The sequence below is a fragment of the Sturnira hondurensis genome, unplaced genomic scaffold (genome assembly GCF_014824575.4).
Source record: "Sturnira hondurensis isolate 20B ecotype Veracruz unplaced genomic scaffold, ASM1482457v3 Scaffold0002640, whole genome shotgun sequence".
Classification (NCBI taxonomy): Eukaryota; Metazoa; Chordata; class Mammalia; order Chiroptera; family Phyllostomidae; genus Sturnira; species Sturnira hondurensis.
Window position 1 is genome coordinate 3630269 of NW_028075271.1, and position 22660 is coordinate 3652928.

General features: G+C 48.9%; 1 protein-coding gene across 1 annotated transcript in view; it reads right to left on the reverse strand.

Moving 5' to 3' along the window:
• The window catches only part of KCNJ6 (potassium inwardly rectifying channel subfamily J member 6), a 185584-nt gene extending 164869 nt beyond the window's left edge, over window positions 1-20715 (reverse strand). Inside the window, exon 1 of the mRNA XM_037040636.1 lies at window positions 20444-20715. The gene's annotated coding sequence lies outside the window, so the exon portion shown is untranslated. The remainder of the gene's footprint in view (window positions 1-20443) is intronic.
• Window positions 20716-22660: the final 1945 nt, after the last annotated feature.

The following is a 22660-nucleotide window of genomic DNA, read 5'->3' on the forward strand; positions in this document are numbered from 1 at the left end:
AAAAGTTGATAATTTAAGATAAGAACTATAGCTCTGTATTTCACCCTTTTTAATTCTTTTTACTTTTGTTGGTGATGGTGATGGTGATGGTGTTGGTGGTAATGGTGGTGGTGGGATGATAATGGGGATGGTGGTGATGGTAGAGGTATTGATTGATGGTGGTGATACAGTGCTAGTGATGATAGAGCTGGTGACGATGGTGATGGTGGAGGTGGTGATGGTGGTGGTGATAGTGGTGGTGATGGAGGTGGTGATGGTGATGGTGGTGATGGTGCAGGTGGTGATGGTGGTGGTGGTGATGGTGGAGGTGGTGATGGTGATGATAGTGGTGATGGTGGTGGTGGTGGTGATGATGGTGAAGGTGGTGATGGTGGAGGTGGTAGTGGTGATGGTGGTGATGGTGCAGATGGTGATGGTGCAGATGGTGATGGTAGTGATGGTGGAGGTGGTGGTGGTGATGGTGGTGATGGTGGAGGTGGTGATGGTGGTGATGATGATGGTGGAGGTGGTGATGGTGGAGGTGGTGATGTGATGGTGGTGATGGTGGTGGTGATGGTGGAGGTGGTGGTGGTGATGGTGGTGATGGTGGAGGTGGTCATGGTGGTGATGATGATGGAGGTGGTGATGGTGGAGGTGGTGATGGTGGAGGTGGTGGTGGTGATGGTGGTGATGGTGGTGGTGATGGTGGAGGTGGTGGTGGTGGTAGTAGAGGTGGTAGTGGCGATGGTGATGACGGGGATGGTGGTGGTAGCGGTGGTGGTGATAGTGGTAGCAATGATAGTGATGATGGTAATGATGGTGGTGGTGGTGATGGGAAGGTAGCAATGGTGGTAGTACAGCGATGGTGATGAGAATGATGGTGATGATGGTGGTGGTATAGGTGGTAATGACAGTGATGGGGATGGTGGTGGTGAAAATGTTGATGTGTGTGTTGAGGGTAGTAGGTACGGGATAGAGAGGGGATATAGGAGGGTGCGGATGAGGGTACCTATCACGTGACTTCCAAATACTTTTTTGGTGGTAAGATACAGCATTTTCATGCTGGGAGCTTAAATGCTTTAGAACTTGCAGGTTCCTTTTTAAAGCATCCTGATGATTATTTTTTAAACCAATGGTTCCCAACCCTGGCTGCCCACTGAAACCATGTGGGGAGCTTTTAAATCACACCAGTGCAGAGGCTGCTCCTTGCTGTGATCCTGATTTAATCAGCTGGGGGTGAGGAGCAGATGCGGAAGTATTTTAGAACCTCCCCAGCACATGCTAACGTGCACTGGGTGTTGAGCCAGCGCAGGTCAAACAGAGCATCGCGAGTAAGTGCAGGGAATGGTGAGCAGGAGCTGCAGGTGGCGCCACCTCCTCGAAGGAAGAACCTCGTCATCAATCTGGTTGCGACGAAAGCCGCCACTTCATTCAGGGGAGAACAGAGACTGCTCTTGCACTCACTTCCAGAATTAATAGACATTAGAATTCTGCTTTAGTCCTTGTTTATCAGTTTTGAAATGTGCCTTTTAAAAATCTCTGGTAGATATGAATGCGTTGGGATATTTGGAGTATATTTGGGCCAATGTATTTAGAAGGTATGTTGCTCGTTTAGGTCTCCTCTGGGTTATTTACACTTTAGTATAAGTGACATAAGGAGTGGGGGCGACAGTAGAGACTAAAGCCTGGGCAAACATGGGGCGGCAAGTTGGGAAAAGGGGTGCAGAATGGGCATGAGGTTTAGCATGTCTGAGGCAACCCCCAGTTTGTCTACTGCTTGCAAAGCAAGGAGGTTATCATATTTTTTATTAAGGAGCTTTTAAGAAGAAACCACTATTCTGGAAAATGAGCAATCCCAGGAATTTTAGCATTCTTTGTCACCCATTTTGTTCCTTTTGTAGCTTTTCACTGAGTTTCTGGGTATTCCTTTTAACTTGTCCTCCTTCTAGCAGGAAAATGTTTGTCTTTAGTGAGAATAACTCCAGTACCCCCCACGTAAGTGACAAGTTGTGCCGTCTGTCACCGATGGCAGAGGGAGGTCTTTCTGTGCTGGGCTTCCCTCACTGCAGTTTCTCACTTGGAATTGCTGCTTTTTGACATTTCTGTCCAGCAAGTACTACTTTGGGTTCTGGATTATATTCCTAGGACAGCGGCTGAAATATCTTTGGCCCTTCCATTTGAAGATGTTTATTTTAAAAAGATTGTACAAGGTAGAATTTAATTCTAAAATACTTCAATAAATAACCTCTTCCAAGTTCCTGTAATTTGCTTTGGCAGAGAGCCACTATATACATAACCCAGAGCTATGTCAAAAATAGACACAAACAAGCCGTGCTCAGCGCTGGCCTCATCTTTTCTTTCCCCTTCCGGATTCTCCCTGACATCATGCCCTCTGCATTCCCAAAACGATCTCTTAAATTGTGATACAATCAACCCCCTGTCACCTCCCATCACTCTTCCACTTCAGGAAGCCTGCTCATTCATGCTTAACCTTTCAAAATGAAAATACCAGGGGGTGGTCGGGAATGTTCGCTTCTGGAAGCTTGTTTCTCTCTCCTTCCTTGATGTCTCTTTAAACTCACCAAAGGAACAAGGTGCTTGGCAAACAGGGACACTACGCATCACCTGGTGCCACCAGCATCAACAGAGGAAATGCAGATTCCAGGCCCCACCCCAGACCGGCTGAACCAGAATGTGCATTTATTAAGAGTCCCCAGTGGCTCCTGTGCACAGACTTTGAGAAACACTGACTTATAGCATCAAGTCAACCCTTGGACCCTATAACTCCCACATGCAATATTCATGTCCCTGCCTGGAAAATGTGACCTCCAACTTTTGGGGCCACTTTTGGGTGGTCAGGGAAAGAAAAGCACCAATATATCCATATTTTCTCCAAATTCATGTTGTTAACACAGGAGTAAGGATTCCAATTGCACATATTTCAGAGGAACCTAGAGATTATCACTTTATTTTTAAATTGAACTCACAGCATCATATTTACTATTTTGTAACTAAGATTATACATGCTAAGCAAGGAAGAGAAATACAAACAACTTCCCTGTTATACCAGATGAGCTTGTTTTAAAACCCCAATAACAGTCCAGGTGGTGAGAGGTGAGCAAGAAAAAGATTTTTCTTCAGTGTTTAGGAGGCAACATAGTTTTGTCCTCAGAGATCTAGTGATTGCGACCCAACAAAATTTAGCTTCTCCAAAGTAGGAGGGGCCTAGAATCACCCAGGATAGGGTGGGGAGCATGGGGACCCTCTGATTGCTTCTGTAAGGGCTGCTGCTGGTGGCTGAGGGACTGAAAGGAGGGTACTGGGGACAGAGGCGGAGACAAAGGGCATCAGAGGCCACCCCGATCCCCAGCCTGACAGTGGCATCCGGTCCAGGCCCCTGTGTTGAAAGGTGAGAAGGCCAGGTGAAGCCTCAGTGTGGACTCTTGCTATTTCTAAGGTGTTCCCAGGAGGAAATCACATGAGAAACAGGCCTGCTTCTCACAAAAGTCTGCTGAGTGCCTCTTGGCCCACAATCACTGCCGATGGTTCGGAAGCCTTTGTGATGTTCGGTGATATCATGCACTTGTTTTCATTCACAATGACCAGGCTGGGGTGGGGGTTGGGGCTTCTTGCTGGCTTGACGGTGGATTTAGTTGTGTCTCAGCTGGGTGGTGCCTGGGCCGTCCGGGTGTGGGACACCCGTTTTTTTGTGGGCCACGGGTGCAAAGGTGACCTTTCTTGGGTCTCAAGGTGAATCTGGAGAACACGGCAGGGCTGGGATGGGGGCTGGCGCGTTCCTCCTGAGACTTGAGCATGGTGTATGGGCTTGGAGGTGACCAGACTCATCTGAAGCCTCGTGGGAGTGAACATTCAGGGTGTCACTCTGGCAGAAGCTGGCATCTGTCGGGAACAGACGAGCTGGCCGCCTTTGGAGAGGACAAACCCAGCCGGAGAGGCCTGTGGGGCCAGCAGGCTGGCAGGCAGGCCCCTGCAGAAAAAGAGGCGAGCGAAGCCTGGAGCATGGGGTTTGCCAGGAAAAATCACTTGAACTTCAAAAAGCAAAAGAAGAAACTAGTGTCTGCTGCTGAGACTGGTGGGAATTCTCCTCAGAATATGGGCACCACTGCCCAGCCTCTTCCCAAGGAGGCCAGCAGGCTTCGTGGGTTAGAGCTGGGAAGGGGCCAGTTAGGGACCTGTGGCTGGGCTTCCTTTCACCCCGGGGTGGGGGGTGTTGAAACAGAACATCTCAACCCTGGGACTCACAGGTTCTCTTTACCTACAAGGCTGCCCTGGCTTCCCAAAGGAGGGTTACCTTGAATGCCTGTGTTCGCTGGGGTGCACCTCTGTCGGTGACCTTTGGAAGATGGCTCTAATAGGAGGCCACCCTACTGTCACCTTGCAGGGCCTTGGGTGGGATGTGCACCCCCAGCCTGTCTCTGTGCTCGGCCCTGTCCAAGGTGCTGCCCAGCAAAGAGGGCGGACAGGACCTGTGGCACAGAGCCCAGATGAGAGTGAAGCCCACCGGGCAGGCAGGGGGGGTGGGCAGGGAGAAGCTCTGGCCAGCACTGCCCAGGGCTGGAGGAATGACCCATCCCGCCACACGGAGGGTGCTCCCAACCCCTAACTGCCAGTGTGCACATTTCATTTAGACACTTAGGCCCAGTAAGAAGCCCTTAGCTGTAGATCACATAGAAATGGCCTCCTGGGCACAGCTTCGGGGGCAGGGGTGGGGGGCAGTGCGGGGGCACCAGGAAACTGCGGTTTTAAAAATCTGCTTCTCCTCCCAACTGCCTGTCCTTCTCACAAAGTGAGTGCTGATGACTGACATCGCCATCGGATCAACACGATGATCATTTTTCTAGAAGCAAAGTCGTCTGTTCCACCTAGTCCACAGTCTGGCACTCGACCCCTCACTGAGATGAAGTCGCAGGGGCTGGTCCCAGAGCCCAGGGTCCTGAGTTTGGTTCCCAAGGCCCCTCCTCTCATGCTCTCCCTGGGCCACACCTCATCATCACCCTGCCCTCTGCCCCTCATCCACCGAGCCTCTGTCCTTCCCCAGGGCTGTGTCAAATGCCTGTGTGCACTGCGGTGCACCTGTGCTTGGGACCCTTGGCTCCCCCATGGGTGTGGGCAGATGTCACAACCGCACCGCACCCACTGGGGACAGCCATCTTGGGGACACGTTCAGCACTCCGGTCGCAGTAGTCTGCCCCGTGCATCAGTGAGACAAGCCCTCCTCATGGTTCCTGAGCTACCACAGTGCCTGGGACCTGGCAGGAGCCGATCCCGGTGTGCAGAGGGAGTGAGGGTCAATGGGATTAGACAGGGAGGCGCTTCCTGAGCGGAGCCCCTGGGAACGTGTGAGGGAAGTTTCTCTCGCTGTCACTGCAGGGGCGCTGGAGCCCCTGGGCTGGAGTCCACTGAACACTGGGCTGGAGCACTAGCTGTTGTGGGTTGTCCACGCTGGCTGCCCTTCACACTGCCTGGGAGGCTCTGAGGAAGCAGCAGCAGGGTGCGTGTGCGCGCGTGTGTGCACGTGTGGTGACCACAGACCCGTTAAAGCCGAGTGGCCGGGCTGGCCACGGGTGCTCTGGAGCGTTGTTTGTCTGAGTGCCTTTGGCGCTGAGTCCGCCTGGCACGCGTGGAAGGTGCTGTTTTTCGATTGAGTGGTCATCACATTGGCTCCCGAGTCTTTCCCGGTCGTGGAAAATTCCACTCCAGATGGGCCACCGCAAAGTGCCTCTCAAGAGTTATTCCCGGTGGATTTCATTTCTTTTAAATTAAACGAAAAGCCAATAATGTGCTACTGTTTTTTCTCTCTAGAAGGGCTGTAGTTGGGGGGCAGAGCTACAGACCGGAATCCACCAACTCCATGTGCTGTTGGGACTGGAGCGCTTTCTTCCTGAGCCTCAGTCTTCCCATCTGTCACACGCGGGCAATGCCTGAGCACCCGACTCAGAGGGGCTGGAAGAACCGAATCGTTCCAGTATCTATGCTTTTTAAAAATGGAAGTCACGGTCATGGACAGAGATTTCTTCTGTTAGTTTATGCAAAATCTGTGGATGTTAATGATGATTGCTATCTTTTTACTAGTGATGTTTGGATGTAGACAAAACTGTTTTGACAAGAAACTATTTTTTAATGTTTTAAAATGAGACACGTAACAATATCATCTAGCAAAATAAAATAAAGACTTTTTTCCTTCTGTTAAGAAGGAAAAACCTTCAACTCTCCAATGGGTGTACTTTTCTTATGTTTGAGGGGGAATCGGCTAACAAAGGGAGGGATGGCCCAGCCTCTGGAGACAGGTTATGCTGAGATGCCCCTGGGGGGTGGGGTGGAGGAATCGCAGCAAGAAGAAGAGGCTTTTGTCTTTTGTGAATAATCTCAGTAGAAATAATGGCATCTCTTTAATGATATTCTTGCACATGTGAAACTAATAATAGATTGTGAACTCAGAGGGAAAACTGTTTTGGCCCTGAACCATAGCCAAGAAGACTACAAAGCTCCTGTTAAGGACACTGCCCTTGGTAGGAGCTGGGTTGTTCTCTCTCTGTCCCCCCGCCCTTCCCTCCCTCTTGCTCTTTCTCCAACTCCCTAGCCCTCGAGTCTAAAAGTCATAACAGTATTTCAAGAAGCTAATATACTACCATAGTTTTTCTGACTGTGTTCAACCCTCACAGCCTGAAGAGTGTATCTTACTAAAGTCCAGGGGATTGTTGAAAGAACAGAGGTGGGAAGAGCTCAAGGCCAGATGTCAAGACTTGCGATTGATTACAAGTCCTGGTTATCTTGCATGACCTACCCCTGTGGACATGGTTTTTGGTTCACAATCTACTGAATGGGACAATAGCCTGCACCCTTCCCGATGGGGTTCTTGTGAGAATCAATTGGCTTAATGACCGCCACTTTATTTCTGAAAACTTGTATCATGTAAGTTCTTCCACAGGAAAGTTTTCACCCAATGTCTGAGATTAGTTTCTTCTTTAGCACTGGTCTGGCCTGTGTGGCTGAGTGGTTCACGTAGACACAGGTTCTCACAGCTGAGAAGGACCTGGTTCGTTTTCTTTACACATCTCTGCATCTAGTTAGGTTTCTTATGTGGTCAGTGGACCAGTGGATAAAAGAGTGTCTTTTCACTGGACTCCCGTGGAAGGTAAATAGGTGTGGCCTTTCTGGAGGGCGATTTGGTGAAATGTAACAAAAGCTTTTACTTAGCCACTACACTTACGACATTTCATAGTAAAGAGATGTTCCGATGCGGTGTGTGCGGCGTGCGTAGGATGTCGCCAATAGCAGTGTTGACAACAACAAGAGAAGGAAAACTAGCAAGTGTCCAGATTCCCAAATGCACAGTAACCATGCTTGAGAACTGCCTGCAGTGTGTCCATCACAATAACGGTCTATATGTACTCAACACTACTGAGTACCTACTGTGTGCTGCGCAATGTTTGTGATGCTAGGGTTACGTCAGTGCAGGGGTTAATTTCACATCAGGTTGACTCCCGCCGGGGAGCCCAGATTAAATGTTTCTGGGTGTGTCTATGAAAACATTTAGGATGAAATGAGTACTTGAGTCAGTGAATTCAGTAACGTGGATTCTCGCTCCCCAATGTGGGTGAGCTTCATCCAGTCCACTGAGGGCGTGAGTAGGACAGGAGGTGGTGGGAGGAGGTATTTACCTCTCCTTTTCCTGCCCCACTGCTTGTGGACACCCCATTCCATTCTCTCCTGCCCTCAGACTGTGGTTTACAGCAGCGGCCCCCTGGCTCCCCGGCCCATGGACCTGAGCTGAATGTCTTTCCCAGGTCCGGGTGGTCTGGTTTAATGGAACTATTTGGATCACCTCTTCAACTTGGGAGTAAACAAAACTACAACCTTGGATTTCACATTTAGTTGTTAAGGATCTTTCTACTCCATGAGCTTACTGGCGTGTGCTGGTGAGTGTGCCGTGCCGGGCACAGTCCAGTCTTTGAAGATGTGGGTGTTCTCCACGTGTCTGGGTGAATTATTCACTTGTAAATTTATTTCTCTTTTAAAGGCCTACCAGTCTAACTATACACAACACCTGCCTCCTGAAGTAACACATACACTGGGCATTTTAAAAACAGCATAAGCTCATGAAATTGCTTCTTACAATTTCCCACATCCTCTGAGAAGCAAAGGATAGAGAAAACAGCGTACTAAGTTACTGAGTTCATTTCCCTGAACCGCCCCTACTCTATAGCTGGAAAACCTGATGCTGGAGGAAGTTCAAGAACTCATCTGGTAGAGCTCAGTGTCTGTCAGAGCTCATTCCCCAGGACCAGGTGCCTCAGAGTGAATCCCCGTCTCAGGTTTCAGGAGAGGAAATGTGGTTACAGCTAGGGGCACAAGGCTTAGCTTTTAGAGATCTTTAAAGCAACCAGAGGAAAATACCCACACAGATGTGCCAGGAACCAGTGACCTGGAAATGACTGAGCCGCCGTTTCGACACAGCTCAGGGAAGTCAGTGTGGCCTCCGGTTGCACTGGAAGCACACCCTGATTCCCTCTCCTGCTTCGATCAAGAACCGTGGCTGAGTGACATCTGAAACAGATGCTTCCACTTGCACAAGTTTCTAAGAGAAGAATAACAAGTTCTTTTCCCCTTATGTCCCCCCCTGACCTCCATGTACAGAATGTTGTGTTTTATTTCTGGTTCGGTGGGTCCTCCCTGATCTCTCTGAGATGGCTATTACGTAATGGCATGGATATACAGTCTGTATTCATTTTCCAGACAAAGCTATTTTTACATAATTTGAGTAGTTTCCAATAGTTTTATGGGAATCAGAGCATGTTAGACATTATAGAAATATGATTCAGACACCCTATGTTGAAGAATCTCCCATGGAAACCAGAAAGGGGTGCGGTGAGGTCTCAGTGTACCCTGTGCTGGTGAGGGGTTGAACTGGGCCCAGAAATGAGGCATGCAGGCACACATCGGCCCCTGGCACCATGAGGTCCACGGGATGGTGGCCTCAGTGAGAGGGAGAAAGCCCGGCCGTGAGAACACGACCTTGAATTTGGGCGACATTTTACTCCAATTGGCATCTCACGTTTAGTAACCAGGGCATTTAACCTGGGGGATCAGGTCATCCCCCGACTTCTCTGAGGGGCAGCAAAGAAGCGCCCTCCCTTCCTTCCTGGGAAGCTCAGGGTGCCCGCAGGTCTGGCTTCGGCAAGGCCCTCTTGCCTACACCCCCAGCATATTTTCCCTCTGCTCATTGAAAACTTTTGTCCTGCCCCCTCGCACTGTCTGAGACCCTTCTCCAGTGCAGAAGCTCCAAGGCCTCCTCAAGGTTTTCTCCTCCTCCCTCAACACCATGGGACGTCTCTTGGTCTTCCCCATCCTATGGGTGGTTTATGAAATCTTGGGGCTACTGTCAGGGCACAGAGTGATTTGATCTGTTTCGTGGATAGAATATGAGGCAGAAATGGCTCAGCCAGCTTCTCTCTGTCTGGAGACAGACATGGGAAGAAGCCGGCATGGGTATAGAGGGCTTGCTACTTAGCGCTCTGTTTGGGGCGGTCCTGGGGTCCGGTGTTGCTTTATTGCAGAGTCATCTGGAAAGTTAGCAAGGAAAGAAGTAACTCAAGTCCAGATTCCTTATGTGAGGAAGGGAATGAACCAGAAATGTAATTGCACACTGAAAGATCTTGAGCAGTCGGAGGATTACCATGTCTCACAAGGGTACCCAGGGTCCCTCCTGGGTGGTAACAGCTTCCTGATATTGCTGTTGCAATAAAAGAACAATCTACTTTGGACCGGTTGGGGGTGACCAGAAAAGGTCCAGGATAGTTTAACACCTGCTTATTTAAAAAAATCCTGTTAGCTCAGAGACAAGAATTGGAGGTGTATTTGGAAATGTTTGGTGAATTTTTAAGAAGATTTTATTTATTTATATTTTTAGAGGGGAAGGGAAGGAGAGAAGGAGAGAAATATCAATGCATGGTTGCCTCTTGTGGGTCCCCTGCTGGAAACTGGCCTGCAACCGAGGCATGTGCCCTGACTGGGAATCGAACTGCGATCGTCTGGTTCACACGCCCACGCTCAATCCACTGAGCTACACCAGCCAGGGAGGATGTTTGGTAGATTTTTAATAAATGATCCCGGCTCTAATTCTGTGTGTCCCTGTGCCACCAGGGAAGGTTACCTTCTTCATCGGTTGCTCTACAATCCGGGTTTGACACACTTCATGGGCGGGCTAAGGGGGAATACGTTGGTGTTGTTTTGGTGATTATTTACAATCAGGAATTTCCAGGTAAGATTTCCTTCCTGATCAGTAACCCCACGCCATAATAGCCATTATTACCCAGTGCCCCGCATGACCTCTTTGTTCTCCCAGGCACCTCACGAGAGAGTCAGCAATGCTAATTTAAAAGAATCCCACCCACGCACACAACAGGAACAGAGAGAATCGAGACTCTCATGCCAAACAAATGATTTCCCTGAAAAACAAAACTCAGAACAAGGTATTTTAGGTCATATAATTTTTGTGATTCTGAGGTCTTGTGAAAGCGATCTTCGCTTACTTGGTAGCTCTAGACCTGGCCCTCACCTCCTATTGTGCTGAGTGGCCACTGAGGTTACTCGTGGACCAAGGCCGGTCTGTGTGATTGTGTACTTTTCCACCGGTGGCAGCCCGCTGGGGACTCTGAGACCAGGACTCCAGGTTCCTCAGGACCTTGGTTCCTGCTGCTCAGAGCCGGGGGAAATTCCAGGGACTCCCATCAACCTTAAGCAGGTGCTGCCCCAGGGGCAGAGGAAATGCTGTTGCTTGACATCCGTAACTGAGTGACTGTGAGATGAACATTAAGCAGCATCGTTTTTGCAAACACGAAAGCAGTCCAATCTCCTCTCTGCCCCATATCACAGAATGAAATGGTCCCATCATCTTCAGAATTAACAATGATCCCATTTGTAAGCCTGGGCATACCTGTCCCTATGTGGCCCCTGGAAGAACAAATCCCCCGAGACATGCTCTGAAAGGCTGCGGCCAATTGCTTGCACGTGAACATGACAGGCCGCTGCTCTCTGCTGCAGCGCTCCCTCGGCCTCCTTCCTGCCGTGCTATTTATTCACTGGAACGACCTCAGCTCCACACCTGGACTATGGCCATGTGCAATCCCTCTTGCTCATGGGGTGCGATGTCAGGGCTTTCTTTGGGCTGAATCCATCATCAGCCCGTGAGCAATTTCGGCATCACCGGGACACTAAAGTGGGATGGTTTTTCCATTGCCAGTTCACTGCTCTGAGCGTCCTTTGGTCTCCTTCCCTGCTGTCCGCACCCGGCTGTCTCGTGGTCCCGCGTTTCCTCTCAAGCCTGTCTTGCCCAGGCTGCCAAATTAACATCGCTGTGTATCTTCTCTCTTGCTCCCAATCAAAGCAGTTACTTTGTGATGATCTGCGGCCTCAGGTTTTATGCCAGCACATGGCTGTTGGTTTTCTCCATCTCTCTGCCCATCCACCCACATTGCAATGCTCGCTGGTTGCAGACGAATCGCTCATTTGGAAAGCACTCCCCTTCACCCTTTCCCCACCAGAACCCTATTCTTCCTCCAAGACTCCTTAACCTTCCACCATGCCCTCAGCAGCTCCCTGCTGACGCCAGCCCTTGTTAACGTTCCTCTCCCTCACTCAGAGTCTAGCACTCTTTTGTTTAATGCCGCACTTCTTTGTGTTGTACATTCTTATTTTACTGATTGATAGTCTTATGTCCTTCAAGTCTAATGCCTATGAGGGCTGGAATCAGGACATTTGCTCTGTATCTCCCTCTGTCTTCTTCACGTAGTAGACCCCCTCAGAGAGTTGTTGACTGACTGGCCCAAGGAGCCGTGATACTGCAGGGTGTGGATTTGAAAAGTCACATTCTGGAGAGATGCAGATGGTCGAGGGATGTTCTAAGTAACAGTGAATAATTATATAACTCTAATTAATCTTCACTGGACTGTATGAGGGTTTGCCATGATAAGTCCTCTATTTAATTTTCCTAACGTGGCTTTTCTCGAGAGTACACCTTTCTTATTTCACTAACAGTGTCTTTGATTTAAAGGATAATAGATGAGACTATTAAATTAAAATAAGTATTTAACACTTCTGGGTGGATTAACCAGAATTCTACAAGACCAAGCAGTTTATTTGTACAAGGAGGGTAAGAGAGAAGCCCTTGCTTTGTGCCCATGACCTTTGCCACTTAGTGCGATTGTGTGCATTTCATCTGTTGGAACGAAAGCCTTTTTGTTTTTGTCTTCTCGCACAGGCATTGAGTCAAGGTTAGATCACGTTTTGCACAGGTGGTCCAGATCCAGGTGTGGCTCTGCATGGCTCTCAAGAGAGCACACTAGAGGGGTTCACTGTGGGAAGAAGCCTGCAAAAGGAGCAGCTGCCTCTTCCCAAAGCAGATGTGAGGCAAACTTGAGCCAGTGGTTCTTGAACGTTAGGATGCGCCAGAACCCCTAGGTGATGTGCAGAGGGCTGGCCCAGCCCCAGGGTTTCTGATTCAGCAGGTCTGAAGTGGGCTTGAGAATTTGTATTTGTAAAATCCATTTTCCTGGTGAGGCTGATGCTGCCAGTTTGGGGACACACTTGGAGAACCACTGACCTACGTTGACTTCTGTCAGCTCTGATGTTTCCTGCTGCCCAACAGAGACCCACGTGTGGCCATAAAAGTGGCACAAGAGGTGCTGGCTTGGGGCTTATCAGTCCTCAGCTGCTGAAAGGAAAGGAGGCCACGCCAGTCAGCCTCGTTGTGAAAGAACCCCTTTTATAACAGCATATCTATAATAGGTTCTTTATTTGCCTCCTTCCTAGTTTTCTCTCCTTTCTTATGTCTGGTCATTCCAGAAGGGCCAGAGAATGTACAGGAGGGTGAATATATATTGAGGGAATTCACCGGAATGACCCTCTTCATTGAACAGAAGTTCCATTAGAGAACATTATTTGCTTGGGAATGACAAGGCATTTAGAGTGTCCCAAGAATTCTCTAATCCAGTATGGAAGGATTATCACATATTAGTGGTGGGTATTCACTACTTCAGGTTGGTAACCTTGGGCCCTATATCAAAGGACCATGGTTTTGGCATCCAAGTTCAAGGAGTAGAAAAGACATAGGTAGCTGGAGGCATTAGGAGTCACCGTCATATTTATTCTGGCTCTTTCTATCATAGCTTTCTCATGTTTCCCCCTTTTCTAGACATTGACATTTGTCTAGAAAATATCAATGACATTGACACTGACTTTTCTCGACATTTCTCTTTTCTAGACTGTGAATTTGTCATTAAAGCTGGTATCTCCTTTCTAATGAAAAGGTGCAGATGTCAGTTTCCAAAGGTACCTGCTCTTCTTGAGACAGGCAGGAGTTCTCCAAGATTATTTGCAAAGTGCATGTAGTATTATCAGGAGTCAAAGATTGTTGTATTAATTCAGCCTAAACTGAGAGCATGTGTTCAACTTATAGATGTTTATGTAATGCAAAACAAAATGCAAATTACTAGTCAACAGCAAGTACTAGATACTGGAAGACAGCATCTAATTCTTCAGCATTCTTAGACACAATGTGGGTGTAACTGTCAAGATTAGAAACTTGCTCCTGTGCATGAGTTGTGAAGTCAGCTCTTCTTTGTGTCTAATGGTTCAGCTACCAGAAGTCAAACAATATGAATTTGCATCCCTTTTGTTAGAATCAAATACACCCACCACAAAAGTCAAAAGATCCCAACTAATTTAATTTTAAAAATACACCACTAATTTATTTTAAAAAATCATTGAAGAATGATTCTAGGGCTCAACAATATACTATTTCTGTTCCTGAACGCAGGTCTGGCTGCAACGAAAGCCACACTCATGGGACAGGTGCTGGAGAGAAGGAAAGAGATTCAAGTGCCATCCACCTAAGAAGATGGGGGACTCTTATTCCAAAGCCTATCTTTACATATTAGTTCAGGCAGAAGTTTTTTGTAGGGAGGGAGAGGGAAAGCAGAACACAGAGATCAAGGGGAGGGGGTTGAAAAGTTCTCTATTTGCAGACCAGCCCAATCCAGTTCTATCAGGATCTTGAAACTGGTCAAACAATGGTCTGTGGTTCAGCATTTTGATTTCACGTCATCCTGGTTTTATGGTTGGGATGGCTAAGGGTTGAAGTTCGTATCTCCTGAAGTTAGTTCCTAGAGTTCTCATACAAAAATGCTATTTATCTACATGCTACATATTAGTCAGAGTCAGCATTTACAGAAAAAATGTCAAAAGAGTGCTGGGGTGAGTCATAATCCTCCACTGTTATCTTTTCAACATTGGGAAAAGTCATCTGTTTTGCCTTACTGTCTTCCTGACCCATGTTAGCTAGAGTTCTCTGATGCTAGACATTTATATTGAAGACACCAAATGGGCACATTTCCCATTGGGTATACATGCCAGACTCAAGTGTATTCACCCCACCAGTTCCCCTTCCTCCTGGATGCTAAAACTACAGTTTCCAGCTACCCTGGCAGTTAGGGTGTAGCTAGGTGTGACTGCAGAATACGGGCAGAAGTGACAGAATTACTTTCAGAATTACTGAATCATCACAAGTCTGCTGCATAATCATTCCTCCCTCTCTTCATAGCTGCCATCTGGATATCAATACTCGGGAGATGTTGGAAGCCAACGGTTTAAGACGATAAACCTGATAAGTCCTTATATGACATCAGCCAATTAGATTTACAGGAATGAGAAATGATCTTCTATTTGCTAAGCTGATGAGATTTAGGGACTTTTCAGTTTCAACAGCCATCTAATTAATACAGTCCACATAGCCTTACTGAGGATGAAATTGAAACGACACCTTGTAACAAATGAATAATAGCATCTACTGTTTATAAAGTGCCTGCTTTGTGCTGGACATTGTGCTGGGACTCTGATATGATTGCATTCATTCTCGTAACATCTTTAGGGGTAGATGTCATGACTATTATCTTTTATTGTACAGGGAGGCAAACCAAGAGCTTGAGGGTGATCAAGGTCATTCTGTTGGTGTATGGATTCTATGACTGCCCCCAATTTTTCCCTTCCCTCTCTGTGAGAAGATCTGTGTCCCCACCTGTGGCTACGTGACTTGCAGTGCCTCACTGTGGCAGAAACGCACATCTCCACTTCACTGACCGTTGGTATTGGAGTGACATGTCTTCGGTCGGTGGAATCTGAGGGATGACTTGCACCATATCTGAGCATTCTCCTTTCCCCGGGCCACCGGAACGGCATGTCCCTGATCAGACGGGACACAAGGGGGCAGAGCCACAGCTGACCAGCAAAGGCGTGCAATGTGAAGGAGAAACAACCCTTTGTTTTGTGAGCCCCACGAGGTTGGGATGGCTGTGACTGGCCCAAACCTCATGAGTGCTGATGAGCATACTTAGAGCTGCATGTTAATGCGTTTACATGGGCACCCGAGTCTGCACGCCAAGCCGCACCTCCCAAGCACGTGTTCTACCTGCACGTGTTTCTGTGAGAGAGTGTGGGAAAACTCTGAAGCATCACCTAGCAAACCAGTTCTCATTCTGGGTGAGAAGAAGTGGATGCCTGGAAGCCTGGAAGGTGAAAGAGGAAACCACTACAGCACCAGGGTTCAAACTGGATACCTAGATCCGTCTCTCGTGTTGCGTATCACAAATTCAGATTTAGACCTGGAAAACAACTGTGGGCAACGACGCGGGTCTTTCCATCCACCGATTCACTTGCTGGTTCATTTTGTCAAGTTTCATACTGGAAACCACACCCTTTTGACTGGGAGTAGCAATGGTGGTGAATATGAGCCAGAATCTAACCATGGAAAGAACTGCCTTACTGTACACACGCGTGCTGGGGGTGCCTGGTCCCAAGCACAGTCAGAGAGGAAATCTGAAATGCGAGACCGATTAAGGCTCCAGTTTAGGGAATCCTGGACCTTCCTTTTCAGATGCCATTGTCCTTCTTCAATTGAGGAGAATAATTTTGTGTTACTAGTGACAGCTAATAAAATGATATCAAATATGTACACATTATGGTTATTTTGCTATATTGTTTTGTCAGATGAGAGTCAGAATACCAGCAGAGCTCTGACTGAAATGATAACAATCTCCTTTTTTTTCCTATAGGATCCTAATTATTTCTAGGACTAATTATTTAAAATACATTTAAAAATGTGTTTTTATCCCCAAAGACTTCATTTTATTTTTCCGTCTCTCTGAACACTTGAACTACAAGTTGAAAGAAAGCCTTAGTTCCACAAAGGTGTCTCAATTTGTCAACTTAACTACCAATTCCCCTTTTATTGATATTATAAATTTAATAATTTTGTAAATATCAAGATGAATCAATTCCCTTTTGGTACTTACATAACATTATTAAAAATGAAAGAAAGAAACAACAAATGCCTCCTGAATAAGCTACACATCCATATTTGTTCAATTTAAACATCTTAATTTCACCAACCATAAAGTTTTGATGTGTTTTTTTTAAAAGCCCAACTTTGAAAAGTGTCATCACTTTAAATCTGGTGAAACTGAATAAACTGCCTTTCCCCTAGCTTCCTTCCTTCCCTTTATTCTGATGCTCTCTGGTCCATTTCCTTTATTAATCTACATATTACTTACCTAATGTTTGATTAAGAAAAAATTAGTTGAAAAGTGGAGAGCTCCCTGTTGCCCACCTGCTCATTTTAATTAAGAGGGTTTATCTTGCTTTCATGAAGATTCACACGATCAGCATTCAACCCCTGAGGGAAGTAGCACTTTGTACTGGTGAAAATCATTGAATGGGGTTTAGCTCCCATAAGGCTATATTTACTTATTTTTAATCTCCAATGACTCTTCCTATTGTACATTAAACAGCTATTCTCATCTCTTGCTTTCTTTTTATCCTGTAGAGATAGCTTGGGAGAAGACTGGGAGGAAAATGAAAGAAAATTCAAACACTTTGGCATATTCAAAGGAAACCACCTCTGCAAGTCCTACATAGTGAGCGAAGACCTGGGTCATACAAGTGAATATGTGATTTATTGATGTTTAGGAAATACCAGGGTGAGATAGTAAATTTTTTAACAAATTACAAAATGGCTTCAAGTGCCCAGGGATAAATTTTAAGTTGCTCTCTTCAACAAACCTGACTTGAAATGGGCAAACCAATAATTTTGGAGTGTGCTATACTGACTTGCATAAGTCACAACACTGCTCAGCCCTTAACCACCGAGGAAGAAAGCAAGTCAGAGTTGGGTAAGTTAGCACTGGACACATGAGCATGGAATCTACTAGAACTGGAGATTATTGATTGAGCAATGTCGTACACCTAGGTTATTTACATCCTCATCTGTATTTTTTAATTCATGAGAGAAATTGAACTTTAAAACTCACACATGTGCTACTTTGTCTATCTAATAACCCATATGCTCGTACGGCTTTATCTTTGTAAGTGGTCTCTCCATCCCTTCAGCTGATAACATCAGAAGGAGCGAAGTCAGGATATAGCTGCTTTAAGTCATAACGTTACACATCACTTCTGCCTAGCAACAATTTTATCCATTACCCCAGAGGTAAACCTGTTAATGTCCATCAGAAACTGAAATATAAGAAACAGTGTACTATCTCCCCCTTTGCCCAGCTTTGCAATAGATTGCTAGATTGCTTCGGCCTTCACTAGCGATCGTGAAAAAAAGAGAGAAAAAAGGCCAGAAGGAAAAAAACACACCGTCTTAACGGAGTCCTGAGTGCTCCGCACACATCATCTTCGAAAGCAACGACATGCCCAGCCAGAAAAACCAAGATGTATCTCGTCTGCCCTCAAAAATAACAAACCAGAACCAGCTCGAGACCACACACGCACAATGGTATCCTCAAAAGAGAAGAATCTCCAGGGAAATTCTAGGGGCTTTATGAGCATTTCCAACCGGTTGCCAAACCCTGACTGGGCCTGCAACACCTGAAGGCCCCTTTAAAACACTTCCTACTCGAAAGGTAACTATCACCTTCCCTGCTATTTTCCTTATCAATCTGTTTGAGGGTGTGGGAGAGCCTGGACCCACTACCAAAGGTGAGGAGAGGAGGGCAGAGGCCCAGCCTTGCCTGAGCTGAAGGCAGAATTTTAGAGCAACTCACCTGGGTTCCCTTGAATGGAACTGCAGTGAAAATCAGCTGCCCCCTCTTGCACTTTCTTCCTCGTTTCTATTCAGAAAAGTGAGTCCTGCTCTCGGTTTCCTAGGATGGCAACCCTAGACACGGAGCCCCTCACACTGGCTGGAAACAGTCACTAACACACCCTCTTCCTTTTCCTGGAGCTCACTGCCCCGCAGAGGAGTCTGCCAGGTCGCACTCAGGGTACACTATTTCTCCACCCTCCCGGGTGGGTCTCAGGACCCCTGCACAGGACTTGGTTGGCTGGTGTCTCCGGACCGGAGGGCCTTTCTACCATTTGCCTCCCACAAAAAGTTGGAGAGAGGACAGCCAGAGCGTGAAGAATGAATGGGTACTTCAGAAGCCTTTGGCTTCTGAAAGCCAAACCGCTGTCCTCAGGGACTGATCTGTGATGGGGCGCGCTCTCTCTGTCCCTTGTCTCCCCCAAGAACGGGATCTGTCTCCATTCTCAGTTCACCTCAGATCTTTGGCTGTTTCTGCGTCCTTGATTTTGAATAGCTACTCTGATGCACCGCCACGCGTGAAATGGATGATTTGCAAGCTTCTCTGTCCCACGCAATCCCGCGGAGGGTTAGCTACCCAGACTCTGCACGGGAAGGGAATCAGTCTTTTGGAGAAAGTGACTGACTTCCCGCGACCTAAGAGCGAATACAGACAGTTCGCTGGGGCTGCAGCCCAGGGCGGGAGACTGGGGTGGGGTGGGGGGGGAGGAGCGGGTGGGGGGAGCGGGGTGGAGGGCGCGGGGCGGTGCAACCAGACGCCCAAGCTCTGGCCTCGGTGCTGAACCCGGACCCCCGGCCCTCATTGTCTCAGGGGCCCCAGGACAACTTGGGGAGGTTTGCAGGACAACGGCCGGTTCTACGCGCCCCCTCCAAGGTCGCAGATAGGAAGTTGGGAAAAGCCGCTGGCCTGGGACCCTCCATGGGGCACGCGGCTGGCTTATTTCTTTCCTGGAGCTGGGAAAGTTTTTGTCCAACAGTTTTTTTCAATATGTATTATTTTGGTAACTGGCGCTGCCTTCTCCCCTCCCACCTGAGTCGCCATGGAGACTCGAGCTTTTTTTTTCCCTCTTTCTCCAGGCAAAATGGGCGAAGCTTCATTAGCTCAGCCGCGAGGACAACAAGCCCCTTTCCCTTTCCCAGCAGCGTCTGGGCACCCCCTCCTCCGTTTTTCGGCAGAAGAAAGGTGGGCAGGTCACGGCGCCGGCAGGAGCGCGCACGGCACCCTGCCTCGCGTGGGCTCCCTCGGACCATCAGAAACTGGGCAATGGCAGGCAGGAGACACTCCAAACATATAATAAATCTCCAACTCCCAAACACGACCCCCCCCCCCCGCCTCCTTCCATTTTTAGGAGTGGAGGCGGGATTCTTCGGAAAATTCTGGTATTCTGTTTCTCCACTAACCTCACCCTATTTCTGTGGCTGTTTCTATTAAAATGTGTTTCCTCCCCAAGAGTCTCTCCATATTGAGTCAGGTACGAGAGATATACCTGTGGATCGGCCCAAGGTATTATTGGGCTTTGGGGCTACTAACGTTATTTCTGTTACAACTAGTCCTCGCTGAACGTCTGGATGCAAATGAAAATATACCCGCGAGGAAGCCAGTCAGCCGATTCATCCAACCCCCTAAGTGCCATAAAACCTCATCTTACCTGAAGGCTCCCCCCTTCCCACTGCAAAATAATTCGGCTGACTCACAGGGAGAGCTTTTCATTCACTGTTTACATTCATATCACATTTCTGGCTATACTGATAGAGAACAGGAGTTATTGTTTTCCATTCTCTGCCTGTCTCTCCCCCCCCCGCCCCCCCTGCATTTCCCTCTTTCTCCCCCAGGTTCTCTCTCTCTCTCTCTCTCTCTCCCTCTCTCTCCTTCCTCTAAGCAAAGAACAAGGATGCAGCTTTGCATTAAGACAATGGGCTTTTCCCAACTGTAAACGACCACGGCGCAAGCCGCCCCGGCCACTTCGCCAGAGCCTGTCGTCTTTGCCCACGCCGCCGAAATGCTGCCCGCAGTAACTGACGGGGTGTCTCCGCGCCGGTGCTTGCAGACCCCTCCTCTCTCCCCCACCCCCCCTGCGAGTTTTCAGTTGCTACTGAAAACCGTGTGAAACAGATTTCCCTTCTGTTATGTAACCAGCTGCTCCCTTCCCCTGACTTGGGCATCCTCCTGCTCCTCCTCGGAGGAGCGCAGATGCACGCGGTGGCGGCGACCGCGGAGGGGGAGGTGGGGACCCGAGGGCACCGAACGTCTTGCCCAGATGGATGCCCGCGTCTCGCCTTCGAACAAGCCGGTGCACCGCTTACCTTGCTGCGGACCGGTGGCTTCACTCAATCATGATCTCCTCTCTTGGAACGGAGTAAGATTTAATAATTGACTACACGTTGGATGGCAAGAGGAGGAAATCAAAACAAACAAACAAACAAAAACTGATATCAGATGGTCAAATTCCACAGCAGCCCCCGGAGGCTCTCAGGAGACTCCATCCTCCTGGCGATGCATCCGGCCCTGGGTCTTGCTTCCCGGTTCCCGCGGATCTCACCCCGCCGCCCGCCCGCCCTCTCCGGCAGGTGCGGTCGTCTCCGCCGGCTCCCTCCGGCCAAGCGCCGGGAGGAGGGCTGCGCGCCGGGGCCAGAGGAGGGGCAGGGGGCGGTGTGCGCTAGGGCACGGGCGGGGGAGGGAGACCGGGTGGAGGGAAGGAGGGAAACGGCAAGAGTGGTGGAAAAAAAAAAAAGAACCTCCGGCTGGGAGAAAAGTGGTGGACCACGCAGGGAGACGTCATGAAAGCCGCAGATTCAGGGAATGCTACTCAATGCCAGCCGACTGAGTGGCTGAGCCCTGCTGCCAGCGCAGGAACCAACGTGGTTCCGAAGATAAAAGCGGGCGCAGCGCCACGTGCTGGAGGACAGCGGCCACGCAGGGTACCTTCCGGAGAGGCGGCGGTGGGGGCGGGGGCTGGCAGGGATGGAGCCCGAGACCCGCGGATGCCCACCCCGCCGCCCATCCTCACCTTTACTGTCGCTCTTCGTGGACCAGGCTGGGAGAGGCTGGCACTCCGCCGACCTCTCCCAAACTCGTGCGGGTACGGAAACCACCGATTCTCCCCCACCCTCCGAAGGAAACTGGAGACGTGGGGGGACCCTTCGGATTTAGCCACCCTGTTCCCACCTTTACCCTCATGTCACTAAGTAAGTAATTTCCAGAGAAAGCCCTGGAAAGCAAGTAAGAGCCGTAGCTCGGGAATCAGCTTTTATACGTTGATTGGAGGGGCTCCTTCTTTAAGGCTTTGTGACACCAGGACAGAAGAGGGTCTCGTGAACTGTCTCCCTCTGGGCTGAAATGGACCGTCAGCCAGGGCGCCAGAGCTGGAGTGCGCGAGTGCACTGTCCCCGCGGCCCGGAGAGGAAGCCGTGGGCCGGCTGGATGGGTGGGGAGGGCAAAGCTCACGCCCCAGGGCTTCGCTGTGCCCACCAGGGCTCAGCCCGCTGCTCCATTCGGTCTGTGCAGTTCACTGCATCGGGAACCGGGTGCCCAGCGCTTGCAACGCCCATCCCACCCTGCCATCTCTGGTGGCGCTGGAGACAGAGAAGGCACTACGGTGGGGGGGGGGGGGGTGGGGGGGTGGCTTTTCCCAGTGTAATCCAGGTCGCCTTCAAAGTTGACTTTGTCCTGCCTTGGACAAACACCTGCTCCCTCCTTTGATTTTTAACTTGCTTTGCATCGTCATCTGGGACGCACCTCACTGTGCGCCCTTCTGCACCCCTCTTCTTCTTATGATCATCACCAACAACACTTCCACGTTTTCAAAGCCTTTCCACAACTTACTTCTCCTTTCTTTCCCCCAGAGATAAGGGGGTTGACAACCGCATTGTAAGAGCAGTGAATACATTGGTTGGTAGTTTTCTGATGGCTCTTTTAATAACTGGCTATCCTGGTGCCACTTTGTAAAGTGACTTTCCCTCTGCAAGACACAGAGTCTCCACCTCCAAGGAGGTGGCCCTATTCCATGAAAAGGGCTGATGGAGACCTCTTATATCCAAGGTTATTTTATCCTACCCTCAGGCATTCCAATCACACAGCAGTCGGCCCCTCAAGAGAGGTGTCTGCTCTGTAAAGACGTCTTTGGCGAGGCGAGGCATTTCCCTCAATGTGCATCTTCAGTTGTGTTCAAATCGACCACACACACAGCCTTGAGCTCACATTGTTGATTTTCCCCAAGAGGCTGTAATCTCACTTGCTCCTACTTCTGAGTCACATGTCTCACGTAACAGAGGATATTAGTAGGGGTCTTATCCTATGACTTTTATGCTCCTTTGTGCTTGCTTGAGCTAGTGGTTGTGTCGGAGATAAAGCTAACCTGGGAACGACTGGACGCCACCTGCCTGGGGGACCGCAGAGTAAGGGTGCAAGAGGCAGGATTTTAGTGGAACTGGCCCTTCAGCATTAACGGAAGTGCTCACATTGGCTCCTTGTCTAAAGAGCATTCTGTTTGATCTGTGAAGCTGTTGAGGATATTCCCACTA